This window comes from Pristiophorus japonicus, chromosome 19 (genome assembly GCF_044704955.1).
Source record: "Pristiophorus japonicus isolate sPriJap1 chromosome 19, sPriJap1.hap1, whole genome shotgun sequence".
Taxonomy (NCBI): Eukaryota; Metazoa; Chordata; class Chondrichthyes; family Pristiophoridae; genus Pristiophorus; species Pristiophorus japonicus.
Window position 1 is genome coordinate 70,593,799 of NC_091995.1, and position 15,620 is coordinate 70,609,418.

At 47.7% G+C, this 15,620-nt stretch overlaps 1 pseudogene; it reads left to right on the forward strand.

The window, feature by feature from the left end:
* The first annotated feature begins 338 nt into the window (after nucleotides 1-338).
* LOC139230671 (U2 spliceosomal RNA) lies at nucleotides 339-539 on the forward strand (annotated as a pseudogene).
* Nucleotides 540-15,620: the final 15,081 nt, after the last annotated feature.

Below are 15,620 nucleotides of genomic sequence, written 5' to 3' on the forward strand. Positions count from 1 at the left end.
GCTGAGTAGCGCTCTTGATGGTTGGTGGTCCGAGGTTTGGTTGGGGGCAGGCATTGGGGGGGGGGTGGTGGTCAGTGGCCCACTGGAGTTCAGAGTGGGAGGTCAGGGGGGTCACGGCCATGATGTTCACCACGTGCTGGAGGAGGAGAAGAGGCTAGGTCACCAGTGGGGAAGGAGAGCTCCAGTCGTCACTGAAGGAGGAGGGGAGGCCAACCCCCATCGTAGGAGTGGGGGACCCGGTCGCCGTTGGGGAGGAGAGGCCCGAACGCCGTTAGAGGGGTGAAGGCCAACCGCTGGACAGCTGGAGGCCCGGTCGCCTGGTCAGGGCGTCGTCGTGGATCGCTTCTCGGCCTTTTGGCTAAGATCATGCGTAACTGACCTGACAGGGGAGTAACCATGACCCCAACGTGGTTCTCCCTGGATCAGGAAGGTGGTTCTCCTATGCTTTTTGGAAATAGGAGGTGTGTGGGGTTGCTGACCCATCCACCTCCATGGCACGAACCTGGTATTGCAGTACTTCCAGGAACGGTGCTTGGGCTCTAGGCCTTTTTGCTAAGAGCATTAGCGCAGGGTGATCCTTGATGTGTGCAAGGTGACCTCTGCCGTTTGTGATCTGACAAAGAATTGGAAAGATTGGCTACGATTAATTAAAAAAAAAATCAATGATCGGGTGAGGCAACGCCGAGGAGGAGGCCGCCAGAGGTCCAGGTCACCGCCACAGGAGGCCTGGCCATCGTCGCCAATGGGTGGTGTGGTGGGAAGCCTGAGGTAGGCCCGATCTTGTGGGATTCGCAGGGTTGGGTTTAGAGTAAGGATTTAAATGTTTAAGACCCCCTAATAGGGTGTATTAGGGCTAGGGGAAGTTTAGACAGTGGGAGGGGGAGGCTGAGGGTGGAAAGTTCCCGGATGATAGAAGATGGACATGATTTGGCATTGAATGAAATATTATAACTTACACTTCCTGGTTCCCAAAAGTTTGTCACTATCCTCCGCCTGCTCCATGATGACATGCAAGCTGTGATCCTTACCAACGGATCCATTACAGACCCAATCCACGTCCGGACCGGGGTCAAACAGGGCTGCGTCATCGCCCCAACCCTCTTCTCAATCTTCCTCGCTGCCATGCTCCACCTCACAGTCAACAAGCTCCCCGCTGGAGTGGAACTAAACGACAGAACCAGTGGGAACCTGTACAACCTTCGCCGTCTCCAGGCCAGGTCCAAGACCACCCCAACTTCTGTCGTCGAGCTACAGTACGTGGACGACACCTGCATCTGCGCACATATAGAGGCTGAACTCCAGGACACAGTCGACGTACTTACTGAGGTGTACGAAAGCATGGGCCTTACGCTAAACATCCGTAAGACAAAGGTCCTCCACCAGCCTGTCCTCGCCGCACAGCACTGCCCCCCAGTCAGCAAGATCCACGGCGTGACCCTGGACAACGTGAACCATTTCCCCTATCTCGGGAGCCTCTTATCAACAAGAGCAGACATTGACAACGAGATCCAACACCGCCTCCAGTGCACCAGTGCAGCCTTTGGCTGCCTGAGGAAAAGAGTGTTTGAAGACCAGGCCCTCAAAACTGCCACCAAGCTCATGGTCTACAAGACTGTAGTAATATCCACCCCGCTGTATGGCTCAGAGACATGGACCAGGTACAGTAGACACCTCAAGTTGCTGGAGAAATACCACCAACGGTGTCTCTGCAAGATCCTACAAATCCCCTGGGAGGACAGACGCACCAACATTAGCATCCTTGACCAGGCCAACATCCCCAGCATTGAAACATTGACCATGTTGTCTGTGCATGCCTGTTTACTGTGTGATGTCTGTAACACTGTTATGCCACATTGAATGTACTCTTATACTGTACACGCCTCACCGGTACACCAGAGGGTGCTGCTGCTGGAGACCTAGGGGTTGCCTGCGCACGGCAGATAACCCAGTATAAAAGGGAACTCACAGCTTGTTGTCATCACTCAGGAGCTGCAAATAAAGGACTATAGGTCTGCACAGTTTAAGTATCATACCCTGCCTTGTGGAGTCATTACTAAAGGTGCCTACATACACCATAGACCACACATGATCAGCTCCGCTGGGCGGGCCACATTGTTCGCATGCCTGACATAAGACTCCCAAAGCAAGCGCTCTACTCGGAACTCCTTCACGGAAAATGAGCCAAAGGTGGGCAGAGGAAACGTTACAAGGACATCCTCAAAGTCTCCCTGATAAAGTGCGACATCCCCACCGACACCTGGGAGTCCCTGGTCAAAGTCCGCCCTAAATGGAGGAAGTGCATCCGGGAGGGCGCTGAGCACCTCGACTCTCATCACCGAGAGTATGCAGAAAACAAGCGCAGGCAGCGGAAGGAGTGTGCGGCAAACCAGTCCCACCCACCCCTTCCCTCAACAACTATCTGTCCTACCTGTGACAGAGTCTGTGGTTCTCGTTTTGGACTGTTCAGCCACCTAAGGACTCATGTTAAAAGTGGAAGCAAGTTCTCCTCGATTCCGAGGGACTGCCTATGATGGTGATGACTGAGATAAAGAGGAATTTCTTCTCTCAGAGGGTTATGAATCTGTGGAATTCGCTGCCTCAGAGAGCTGTGGAAGCTGGGTCATTGAATAAGACAGAGATAGACAGTTTCTTAACCGATAAGGGAACAAGGGGTGATGGGGAGTGGACAGGGAAGTGGACCTGAGTCCATGATCGTATTAATTGGCAAAGCACGCTCGAGGGACCGTATTGGTCTACTCCTGCTCCTATTTCTCCTGTTCTTATGAGAGCTTGGCGGGGCAGAGAACTTGAGGGGGGGGGAGAGAGTTTGCTGGGGCAGTGAGCTTTGTGGCGGAGCAAGTGGGGTGGGGAGAGAGAGCTTGAGGGGACAGAGCTTGGGGGAGAGAGCTTGGGTGGGGAGAGAGTTTGGGGTGGGGCAGAGAGCAAAGGGGGGGGGCAGAGAGTGTGCTTTGGGACGCAGAAAGCTTGGGGGGGGAGAGAGTTGAGGGGGGAGAGAGAGAGGTTGAGGAGGGCGGGTGGGGTGGAGAGACAGAGCTTGGGGGGGGAGAGAGAGAGAACTTGGGGGGAGAGCTTGGGGGGAGCAGAGAGCTTGGGGGGAAGATAGCGAGCTTGGGGGGAGATAGAGAGCTTGGGGGGCAGAGAGGGAGAGATTGGGGGTGAGAGAGAGCTTGGGGAGGAGAGAGAGAAAGAGAGAGAGAGAGCTTGGGTGGGAGAGGGGGAGAGTAAGCCTGGGACTGGGGGAGAGAGAGATTTTGTGGGGGGGAGAGACAGAGCTTGGGGGGAGGGGAGAGGGAGAGAGGTTGGTGGGGGTGGAGAGAGAGCTTGGGAGGGGGAGAGCTTGGTAGGGCAGTGAGCTTGGTGGGGCAGATAGAGAGAGAGAGCTTGGAGGGGGCAGAAAGCTTCAGCGGGAGGAGAGAGAGAGAGAGGTTGAGGGAGAGAGAGAGAATTTGAGGGGCGGTGGGGAGATAGAGCTTGCGGCGGGGAGAGAGAGCTTGGGCTGGGGCAGAGGCAGAGAGCATGCGGGGGGGGGGGCAGAGAGCTTCAGGGGTGGAGAGAGAGAGAGTTAGCTTGTGGGGGGGTTGGGGGGAACTTGATGGGAGGGAGAGGGAGAGAGCCTGGGGGTGGGAGGAGAGAGAGACACAGATGGGGGGGTGGTGGAGGATCGGAGGTGAGAGAGGGAACTCAGAGAAGACGGATCACATTCTTCCTACCCCCTGGTGCGTGCAAGCTCGGTGCGTATGTTGCAAGGGACATTGTTGGGGTGGATGAAATCCAGAAGTTACGACACTGTCACTATTCACTTCATATCCAATAAACCTGTTAACAATCCGCACACAATGCCCCATCTATTGTGGGGGGGGAGGGGGTAAGTTCTTGCGCTGGGGTAAGGGACTTCAGCTGGCAGAGGCAGCACTTGTGCTGGGGTAAGGGACTTCAGCTGGCAGAGGCAGCACTTGTGCTCGGGTAAGGGACTTCGGCTGGAACTTGGTGGCTTTTGGGGAGATCTATCCTCTGTGACTTCTGAAGTCAAAATGGATCGAATTACAAATTGGAAAGCCAGTCAGAACTTGGGCTAGGCGGTTCCAGTTACACATTCCAGAGGAACTTCAGGGTGTGGTTTATCTTCCAAGGGGAGGACCTCCTGCCGCTGCTGCCATGTTTTTTATTGTCTGCCGACTGCCATGTTGGGCCGACAATTATGCCCCCGGGTTCGGCCGGGCTACCAACAGGGAGCCTGGCACCCCCTCTTGGGTGCCAGACCGCTGGCCTGGCCGAAACCCTCCCTGGTGGCCCGTTGGAGCGAACTTAAAGAATTGCGCAGGTTTTGCCCTTTAAGTGAAGGGGAGAGACGTGGTGACACGGCACGTGATGGCTGACAGCGGCGGTCACAACGTCCGCCTCCAAGTTCCGCCACTCTAGACTGTGATCTTTCGCTCACCGCTGCACTGACTACTGGGCCGCCGGGAAAAAAGTCTCAAAGAGCGGAATTTCGCTCGAGGGGCCACCGCATCCACCGAAACTGAAACAGGGTAGGTGCACCCCATTTCCAGCAGTGGCCAATGTCAGCCCCCAGGTGCACAGAGAACTGGGAGAGGCAAATAGCACCAGAGTAAAGAATAGTTCAGTATTGGTGGGATCAGACAGGGCAAATGCAAGGAAGACTAAGATGGGTTTAGAGTGTGTTGTGTACATGTAAATAACTGACAAACTGAGCCAGGACAAAAGTAACTTAACCTCACAGTCAAGGGGGTAAGTGATTGGCTGGTGATTGATAAGTAGTTTTTCTTTTACTTTTCTTTATCAGTAAGTAATCTTTTAGCCTTGTTGTTGCCAAATTAAGTTATCTAAGGGTTAAGTCATGGCAGAAGAGCTCAGACACGTGTTATGCTCCTCCTGTACTATGTGGGAAGTCAGGGACGCTTCCAGTGTCCCTGACGACGACGTGTGAGGGAAGTGTGTCCGGCTGCAGCTCCTGACAGACCGCATTGCAGCGCTGGAGCAGTGGGTGGATTCACTCTGGAGCATGCACGAAGCTGAGAATGATGTGAATAGCATGTTTAGTGAGTTGGTCTTACCGCAGGAAAAGGGTACACAGCTAGATAGGGAATGGATGACCAACAGGAAGAGCAGTGCAAGGAAAGTAGTGCAGGGGTCCCCTGCGGTCATCCCCATGCAAAACAGATACACCGCTTTGGGTATTGTTGGGGGGGATGACTCATCAGGGGAGGGCAGCAGCAGCCAAGTTCATGGCACTGTGGGTGGCTCTGCTGCACAGGAGGGCAGGAAAAAGAATGGGAGAGCTATAGTGATAGGGGATGCAATTGTAAGGGGAATAGATAGATGTTTCTGCGGCCGCAACTGAGACCCCAGAATCGTATGTTGCCTTCCTGGTGCAAGGGTCAAGGATGTCTCAGAGCAGGTGCACGGCATTCTGAAAAGGGAGGGTGAACAGCCAGTTGTCGTGGTGCATATAGGTAAAAAACGGGATGAGGTCCTACAAGGCGAATTTAGGGAGCTAGGAGCTAAATTAAAAAGTAGGACCTCAAAAGTAGTAATCTCAGGATTGCTACCAGTGTCACATGCTAGTCAGATGTGGCACTGGTAGCTCAGATGAATACGTGGCTTGAGGAGTGGTGCAGCAGGGAAGGATTCAAATTCCTGGGACATTGGAACTGGTTCTGGGGGAGGTGGGACCAGTACAAACCAGATGGTCTGCACCTGGGCAGGACCAGAACCAATGTCCTAGGGGGAATGTTTGCTCGTGCTGTTGGGAAGGACTTAAACTAATATGGCAGGGGGATGGGAACCTCTGCATGGAGACAGAGGGCAGTAGAATGGGGGTAGAAGCACAAGATAGAAAGGAGAATAGTAAAAGTGCAGGGCAGAGAAACCTAAGGCAAAAAGCAAAAAGGGCCACATTGCAGCAAAATTCTAAAGCGGCAAAGTGTGTTAGAAAGACAAGCTTGAAGGCTCTGTGCCTCAATGCGAGGAATATTCGGAATAAGGTGGACAAATTAACTGTGCAGCTAGCAGTTAATGGGTATGATGTAATTGGCATCATGGAAACATGGCTCCGGGGTGACCAAGACTGGGAACTCAACATCCAGGGGTGTTCAGCATTTAGGAAGGATAGACAGAAAGGAAAAGGAGGCGGGGTGGCGTTGCTGGTTAAAGAGGAAATTAATGCAATAGTAAGAAACGACATTAGCTTCGATGATATGAATGCGGAATACCAAGGGGCAGAAAACGCAAGTGGAAATTGTGTACAGACCACCAAACAATACTCGTGAGGTTGGGGACAGCATCAAACAAGAAATTAGGGATGCATGCAATAAAGGTACAGCAGTTATCATGGACGACTTTAATCTACATATAGATTGGGCTAACCAAACTGGTAGCAATGCAGTGGACGAGGATTTCCTGGAGTGTATTAGGGATGGTTTTCTAGACCAATATGTCGAGGAACCAACACAGTTAATTCAGAAACTAGGGTCCTGAACTTAAGGAAAGGTAACTTCGATGGTTTGAGGCGTGAATTGGCTAGAATAGACTGGCGAATGATACTTAAAGGGTTGACGGTGGATAGACAATGGCAAACATTTAAAGATCACATCGATGAACTTCAACAATTGTACATCCCTGTCTGGAATAAAAATAAAACGGGAAAGGTGGCTCACCGTGGCTAACAAGGGAAATTAAGGATAGTGTTAAATCCAAAGAAGAGGTATACAAATGGGCCAGAAAAAGCAGCAGACCTGAGGACTGGGAGAAATTTAGAATTCAGCAGAGGAGGACAAAGGGTTTAATTAAGAGGGGGAAAATAGAGTACGAGAAGAAGCTTGCCGGGAACATAAAAACTGACTGCAAAAGCTTCAATAGATTTGTGAAGAGAAAAAGATTAGTGAAGACAAACATAGGTCCCTTGCAGTCAGATTCAGGTGAATTTATAATGGGGAACAAAGAAATGGAAGACCAATTGAACAAATACTTTGGTACTGTCTTCACGAAGGAAGATACAAATAACCTTCCGGAAGTACTAGGGGATCAGAAGGAGGAACTGAAGGATGTCCTTATTAGGCGGGAAATTGTGTTCGGGAAATTGATGAGATTAAAGGCCGATAAATCCCCGGGGCCTGATAGTCTGCATCCCAGAGTACTAAAGGAAGTGGCCCTAGAAATAGTGGATGTATTGGTGATCATTTTCCAATAGTCTATCGACTCGGGATCAGCTCCTATGGACTGGAGGGTAGCTAATGTAACACTACTTTTTAAAAAGGGAGGGAGAGAGAAAGCGGGTAATTATAGACCGGTTAGCTTGACATCAGTGGTGCAGAAAATGTTGGAATCAATTATTAAAGATGAAATAGCAGCGCATTTGGAAAGCAGTGACAGGATCGGGCCAAGTCAGCATGGATGTATGAAGGGGAAATCATGCTTGACAAATCTTCTGGAATTTTTTGAGGATGTAACTAGTAGAGTGGACAAGGGAGAACCAGTGGATGTGGTGTATTTGGACTTTCAAAAGGCTTTTGACAAGGTCCTACACGCGATTGGTGTGCAAAATCAAAGCACATGGTATTGGGGGTAATATACTGACGTCGATAGAGAACTAGTTGGCAGACAGGAAGCAGAGAGTCGGGATAAACGGGTCCTTTTCAGAATGGCAGGCAGTGCCTCGTGGAGTGCAACAGGGCTCAGTGCTGGGACCCCAGATATTTACAATATACATCAATGATTTGGATGAAGGAATTGAGTGTAATATCTCCAAGTTTGCAGATGACAAAAACTGGGTGGTGGTGTGAGCTGTGAGGGGGACGCTAAGAGACTGCAGGGTGACTTGGACAGGTTAGGTGAGTGGGCAGATGCAGTATAATGTGGATAAATGTGAGGTTATCCACTTTGGGGGCAAAAATGCAAGGACAGAATATTATCTGAATGGTGGCAGATTAGGAAAAGGAGAGGTGCAACGAGACCTGGGTGTCATGGTTCATCAGTCATTGAAAGCTGGCATACAGGTACAGCAGGCGGTAAAGAAGGCAAATGGTATGTTGGCCTTCATAGCTAGGGGATTTGAGTAGAGGAACAGGGAGGTCTTACTGCAGTTGTGAAGGGCATTGGTGAGGCCTCACCTGGAATATTGTGTTCAGTTTTGGTCTCCTAATCTGAGGAAGGACATTCTTGCTATTGAGGGAGTGCAGCAAAGGTTCACCAGACTGATTCCCGAGATGGCTAGACTGATATATGAGAAGAGACTGGATCAACTGGGCCTTTATACATTGGAGTTTAGAAGGATGAGAGGGGATCTCATAGAAACATATAAGATTCTGACGGGAAGGGACAGGTTAGATGTGGGTAGATTGTTCCCGATGTTGGGGAAGTCCAGAACTGTCTTAGGATAAGGGGTAGGCCATTTAGGACTGAGATGAGGAGAAACTTCTTCACTCAGAGAGTTTTTAACCTGTGGAATTCCCTGCCGCAGAGAGTTGTTGATTCCAGTTCATTGGATATATTCAAGAGGAAGTTAGATGTGGCCCTTACGGCTAAGGAGATCAAAGGGTATGGAGAGAAAGCAAGAAAGGGGTACTGAGGGAATGATCAGCCATGATCTTATCGAATGGTGGTGCAGGCTCAAAGGGCCAAAATGGTGTCCCCAAACCAGCATGAACCAACATGAGTGCAGCAACTGTGAATAGCTCCCGCAGGGTTCTAATGCCCGTCCTGTGAGCTGTTAAAAATAAATAGAGTGTGAACACAACATATTTCCTCCCTTTTTGAAATCGCAGTCTATGTACAGACAAATCCCCTGAGATAGCCAGATCGTGTTCTGATACACTGAGAACGGCGTGGAGCTTGCGGGGTTTGCTCGAGGTTTTGGTTGGGAAACAGAACAGTGCCTCTGTTCCATCCTCCTGGTCTCTTCGCGCTAGGTTTCTCTGAGGGTTTTGGAATGTCCGGTAGCCAGCGAAGATCCCGCCCTATCATGAGCTCAGAGGGTGTCTTCCCCGTTTGCGAGTGCTTTGTCGAACGGTGTGTGCGGAGAATGGTTCGAACCGCTTCGTCGAATGTTTGGCCTGTTGTGAGGTTGGCTTTCAAACCCTCTTTGATGACGCGGTTAAAACACTCAACACCTCCGTTGCTTTGAAACATAGAAACATAGAAACATAGAAAATAGGTGCAGGAGCAGGCCATTCAGCCCTTCTAGCCTGCACCGCCATTCAACGAGTTCATGGCTGAACATGAAACTTCAGTACCCACTTCCTGCTTTCACGCCATACCCCTTGATCCCCCGAGTACTAAGGACTTCATCTAACTCCCTTTTGAATATATTTAGTGAATTGGCCTCAACTACTTCCTGTGGTAGAGAATTCCACAGGTTCACCACTCTCTGGGTGAAGAAGTTTCTCCTTATCTCGGTCCTAAATGGCTTACCCCTTATCCTTAGACTGTGACCCCTGGTTCTGGACTTCCCCAACATTGGGAACATTCTTCCTGCATCCAACCTGTCCAAACCCGTCAGAATTTTAAACGTTTCTATGAGGTCCCCTCTCACTCTTCTGAACTCCAGTGAATACAAGCCCAGTTGATTCAGTCTTTCTTGATAGGTCAGTCCCACCATCCCGGGAATCAGTCTGGTGAATCTTCGCTGCACTCCCTCAACAGCAAGTATGTCCTTCCTCAAGTTAGGAGACCAAAACTGTACACAATACTCCAGGTGTGGCCTCACCAAGGCCCTGTACAACTGTAGCAACACCTCCCTGCCCCTGTACTCAAATCCCCTCGCTATGAAGGCCAACATGCCATTTGCTTTCTTAACCGCCTGCTGTACCTGCATGACAACCTTCAATGACTGATGTACCATGACACCCAGGTCTCGATGCACCTTCCCTTTTCCTAATCTGTCACCATTCAGATAATAGTCTGTCTCTCTGTTTTTACCACCAAAGTGGATAACCTCACATTTATCCACATTATACTTCATCTGCCACGCATTTGCCCACTCACCTAACCTATCCAAGTCACTCTGTAGCCTCATAGCATCCTCCTCGCAGCTCACACTGCCACCCAACTTAGTGTCATCCGCAAATTTGGAGATACTACATTTAATCCCTTCGTCTAAATCATTAATGTATAATGTAAACAGCTGGGGCCCCAGCACAGAACCCTGCGGTACCCCACTAGTCACTGCCTGCCATTCCGAAAAATACCCATTTACTCCTACTCTTTGCTTCCTGTCTGACAACCAGTTCTCAATCCACGTCAGCACACTACCCCCAATCCCATGTGCTTTAACTTTGCACATTAATCTCCTGTGTGGGACCTTGTCGAAAGCCTTCTGAAAGTCCAAATATACCACATCAACTGGTACTCCTTTGTCCACTTTATTGGAAACATCCTCAAAAAATTCCAGAAGATTTGTCAAGCATGATCTCCCCTTTACAAATCCATGCTGACTTGGACCTATCATGTCACCATTTTCCAAATGCGCTGCTATGACATCCTTAATAATTGATTCCATCATTTTACCCACTACTGAGGTCAGGCTGACCGGTCTATAATTCCCTGCTTTCTCTCTCCCTCCCTTTTTAAAAAGTGGGGTTACATTGGCTACCCTCCACTCGATAGGAACTGATCCAGAGTCAATGGAATGTTGGAAAATGAGGATTGTACCGAGCAGTAAGGCGATGCTCAATAGCATGATGAGTGAGGAAATCCGCGAACTGGTCGGACACAAACTGTGGTCCATTGTCAGTGATTATGACCTCTGGGAGGCCCCACTTCGTGAGCATATGCTGCAGAATACTGACGATCGTTGATGAGGTCACTGAACTTGTTGTAGCGATTTCTGGCCATTTGGAATGCAGGTCATGTACTACAACAAGGAAACGCTGGTGGTGTGGAGCTGCTTCAACTGGACCGAAGATATCCAACTGAAGTTGTTGCCATGGTCTTTGTGGCCATGGAATGGGCTTCGTTGGCGCTGGTCGGATGTTTGTGGCCTTTTCGCTCAGACTGCATGCTTCGCAGTGTGAGACAAACTCCTCGATGCGAATGTCAATCCCAGGCCACCATACTGAATCACGGCATCTCTGCTTCACGCGTACAATGCCAGGGTGTCCATCGTGTGCCGATGAGAGAACGCGCTGTTGAAGTGACTTGGGAATTACTGCTCTATCACCACGAGCTAGGCAGCCATCATTCCAAATGGAAAATTCATTGCGAAATCTGTGAAATGTTTTCAGCTCTTCCGGAATTTGCTTAGGCCACTCAGTCTGGAAGAAGTACACATGTGCTGGAGCATAGCATCACTCTGTGATTCGGTTTGTTGCAGGAGAGAAGGTTTCTGATGGACTGGGTGATGATCGATGTGACATATGTGTCGTCATCTGTGAACAAGTCAGCACCAGAGTCCAAAGCAGGTGTTGAGAATGTGTGCAGAAGGATTATGAATGTGGCAGAGGGATGGAGATAGGGAATCATGGGAAAATAGCTAAAGAAGTGTCAAGATGCTGACAATTGCAGAATCACAGAAAAAAAAGGGGTTACTGAGAGTTGAGGTTAAACACGGGTCACGGGAAAGAAAAAGCAATCACGGATAGGAGAATGTAATGGTTTTTACTGATAAGAGGGAAATAGGTTTTACTGATAAGGAAGAAGAATTTAATGAGACGATAAACAAGCTGACCTCGGGGCCAGCTCTAATTAGGAGACCTCCTCGCCTGCCATTGGACATACTCGGGGGAAAGCAAGAAATGGAGTGGATAGACCAAGTGCTAATCAAATGTGTTATGTTTTGAAAATGTATAACTACTGTGCTTTTTGCGCAGTAAAGGGGCTTGTCCAGAGGAAGGTAAACAGGCTCTGACAGAGAGTGTTCCTTTGTCTTGACACGTCCCAGCCGGAGAATCTTTAATAAAGGTCTTTTACAGAAAAGGCAACAAGGTGTTCATGTGTCAGTGTATTCGCTGAAACAGATTGAGGGAAAAAGAATCTGTATTAACATTTGGTGTCAGAAGTGGGATCTCAACGAACGACTGCCGAAAGCTTGCGAATTAAGAGCCGAACTAGCCTCGGATGAGATGGGAGGAAAGTGGCCACCGGGGTGAGTATCCTTTAAATACCACCTTGGTTCCCTCCAGTCCCAAAAGTCTGAAGAAAGTTTTGCCACTCGCTGGTTCTCAGGTAGCGTCCGAACGAGACCCAGGTCAATCTGGCGAATACCTTTTAACTTAGGAAATCGCAGGGCGATGCGAATAAGAACACCGCGGGGCAACGCAGAGGGAAAAGGAAATAGACTATCGCGGGGCGACACGAACAGGAACACCGCGGGGCGATGTGGAGGGATAGGGAAATTGTGTAAAACTAAATCGCGGGGCGACACGAGGAATTGTGTAAAACTAAATCGCGGGGCGACGCGAGGAATTGTGTAAAACTAAATCGCGGGGCGACGCGAGGAATTGTGTAAAACTAAATCGTGGGGCGAAGCGAGGAATTGTGTAAAACTAAATCGCGGGGCGACGCGAGGAATTGTGTAAAACTAAATCGCTTTTTCAACCCTTTGTAGTGTTGTCCTGTATGTGGGAAGTTTTATGACATTTTAAGTTAGGAATGCAGGTGTGGATATATTCGGTTGATAAGTTACGGAGCTAGGAAATGCACAAAGGATAGGTTTGTTGAGCAAAAGATAAAAAATACATGGTCCCGGTGGTTGAAAAAAAAAAAGAATTTATTTGACACGCTCACTTACTTGTCGAAAGAAAACATGTAATGATTGATTACATTTGGTTGAAAGACATAAATTTAGTCTAGGAATGAGATAAAGAATGCCTTTTAAAAAAGCTTCTAGCTCAAAAAAAAGAGTTTTAAATAAAGATTGAAATTACCAAATTTGAATTGGGATTTTGAGATATTAAGAGAAGGCACAGCAAAATACTGAGGTGGATTCAAAAAAAAAATTATTACATTAAATCTGATCTCTTAAAGATAAAAGGAGATATAAAACTAAAAGGTTTGGAAACAATCTAGAAATACCTTCACGGATCAGGTCAAACTCCTGGGCGAGTGGCGAGCTATCTGCGAAGGTGTAAAAGGGACTTTTGAAAAATGTTAAAACAGCAAGCTTTAGCAGTTTAGAAGAGACATTGTAATGACCTTGAAACTAGAATTTGAGATAACGAAAAGCAGCCCTCAAAGCCTACGTGCTGGACTCCGTTCTAGTTATGGAGAAAAGAAAAAGATAAAGACACCATTTTGAAAGTAAACAAATGATTTTAAATTAACAAATTTATGGAGTCACGATCCCTCCGTGTAAAATACAAAACCTAATTTGAAGAAAGGAAATCAGAAAAAAAAGACGTAACATACTAAATAGGTGCTGACAAAAAAAAGGGGGTGTTTGCGATGGGAAAAGACATAACTTACTAAATACTAGTTGATATCGGCTGTGAAAAAGATATTGGTTTAATTGGAAAAAAAAAGAATTTGAAGTCGTAAAAGACACTCTCCATTGATAATGATTTTAAATTACGAGAAAGTTTCACTGCAGTTTGAAAGATTTCCAAAATGGACTTTGTTTATCAAGAAAAGTCCTGAACAGTCTAAATAAGCAGGAGGATTTGAAAATAATGAGGAGAAAAGATCTAAGCTATGCGAACTCAGCACAGAAAGAACTGGGAATTACAGAACCTTACTAAATTTTAAAATCCCGCTTATAGAAAATGGAACTGGCACGGATGTTTAGATTTTGTGCTGAGAGAGAAATAAAACACAAGATTTGCCCAGTGAACGGAACCGTAAAATAAAACGAAATGTTAGAATGTACACAGCGTGTGTGAAAATTGGATTTCAGTAAACAAAATAGCTATTAAAAATGTGTGGTCTCGTTTTAAATCAACCAAAAAAAAATCTTTGGCAATTAGAAGTTAAGAAAACATTGGAGTTTACTCTAAAATGTCGTCTTTCCTGATGAGAAGACTTTTATTATGACGGCTTTACGAATGATTTCTGCTGTTTTAACGGATTCCTAATTTCTAAGCAAGTTTTGAAGGCACAAAGACTTAAAAAAAAAAGAATTTTTCGGATGATTACGTGAAGTCACGTAATGACATCAGGCTTTCTTACAAACCTGTAAAGGAGTTAACCCTTTCCATTGACAGCTGTTTTACACTGTACATTATTAATTTGGATTTCTTAATAGAATAAAAAAGACTCACCTAACAGATGAAATGGTGCGATAGTCAGAATAAAAATAAAAACAGAACTAGCCTATGTAATAATACTCGCCTGATACAAATAAAAGAAAGATACTCAAACAAAACAAATTCAAGAGTTAAAAGCTAAGATAAATAAGCTGGAAGAGATTTTTTTTTTAAACGGGGCCAGACGGATAGTGCAATGCGCAGTCATAGCACCATCACCTATGGCAATAGAGCCAATGTACCCCACGGTGGGTAAGTGTAGTCTACAAACCCAACCTAACCTTACCTCCGATTTCACAGAGTGACCGCAACATGCATGGATAAAAGATGAGTAGACCAGAACCTAACACCTGGTGACGACCAGGCTGTCTGTTTAAAATTTGCAGATAAAACACTCACCGAGATGGGACCACAGCGGCTACTTCGACTCTGGAGACTCAGGATACTGGGTACCTTGAGGCCCACGCAGGCACTGGATAATACAGATGGACTACGAGAGATATAGCACACGCAGGAAAGACACAACTACATGAACTAGCTTTGTTTAATTTGACTGCCGAAATATGCAACCCAACAGCCAAGGACTGGAGCAAGGACAGAACTTATTTTAACGCATGGCCATGTATAGTGTATTAAGTAAGGTTGTAATGCAGCAGGCTGCCGATGCCATGGGCGCCAGTAGATTCCGAGGACAGGAGCAAGGTCATAGGACCAAAAGGGGAAGGGCGCAGAAATCCAACTGGATGGAATTTCAGTTCGAGAAGCTCATGCCTGGGCAGACGAAGCTGCAAACAAGCCGCCAAATCCACCCGCAAGAAACAGAAGGGTGGGAACAGAACGGAGCAAAAAGGGGGTGGGACCCCAGGATATTTAGGAAAACTGGCCAATGGGATAAAATGAAGACCAAGGGAGGTCTCTGGAATATAAGGTGCATGCCTGTCTTTGCCCAGGGAGACCTCAACCAGGGGATACAAGTTGGAGAACATGCCCGGCCTCCCCGTATGTGGGTACAGCTCAGTGGTGTTGGGACATTCGAGTCCGGAATAGATCCACCACTGTTGCTCCAACACCCACTCTGGGAACTACAACTCTTTATAGTACCACCACACATCCTCCTCCCACATGCCCGTCCATAAAGACTGGAGCCAAAGTGGGGGCTAGTAATAAAAGAAGCTAAAGAAAGGATATAATTTGGGGTGCGTCAGCGACTACTTATCCTAAACCTAATGGATATAATTTTTCCTAGCTTCTGTGGGAATGAAACTATAAGTCTATACCAGAACCTGGCACAACGGATCCTCGAAGGCCCGGAACCCACTACCCTGAGATTTAATGTCAGAAATGGAACAGGGCAAGGTCGAACAAAAAGGGGAATACTGGAAACACGAGGCACGGGTTATGCGG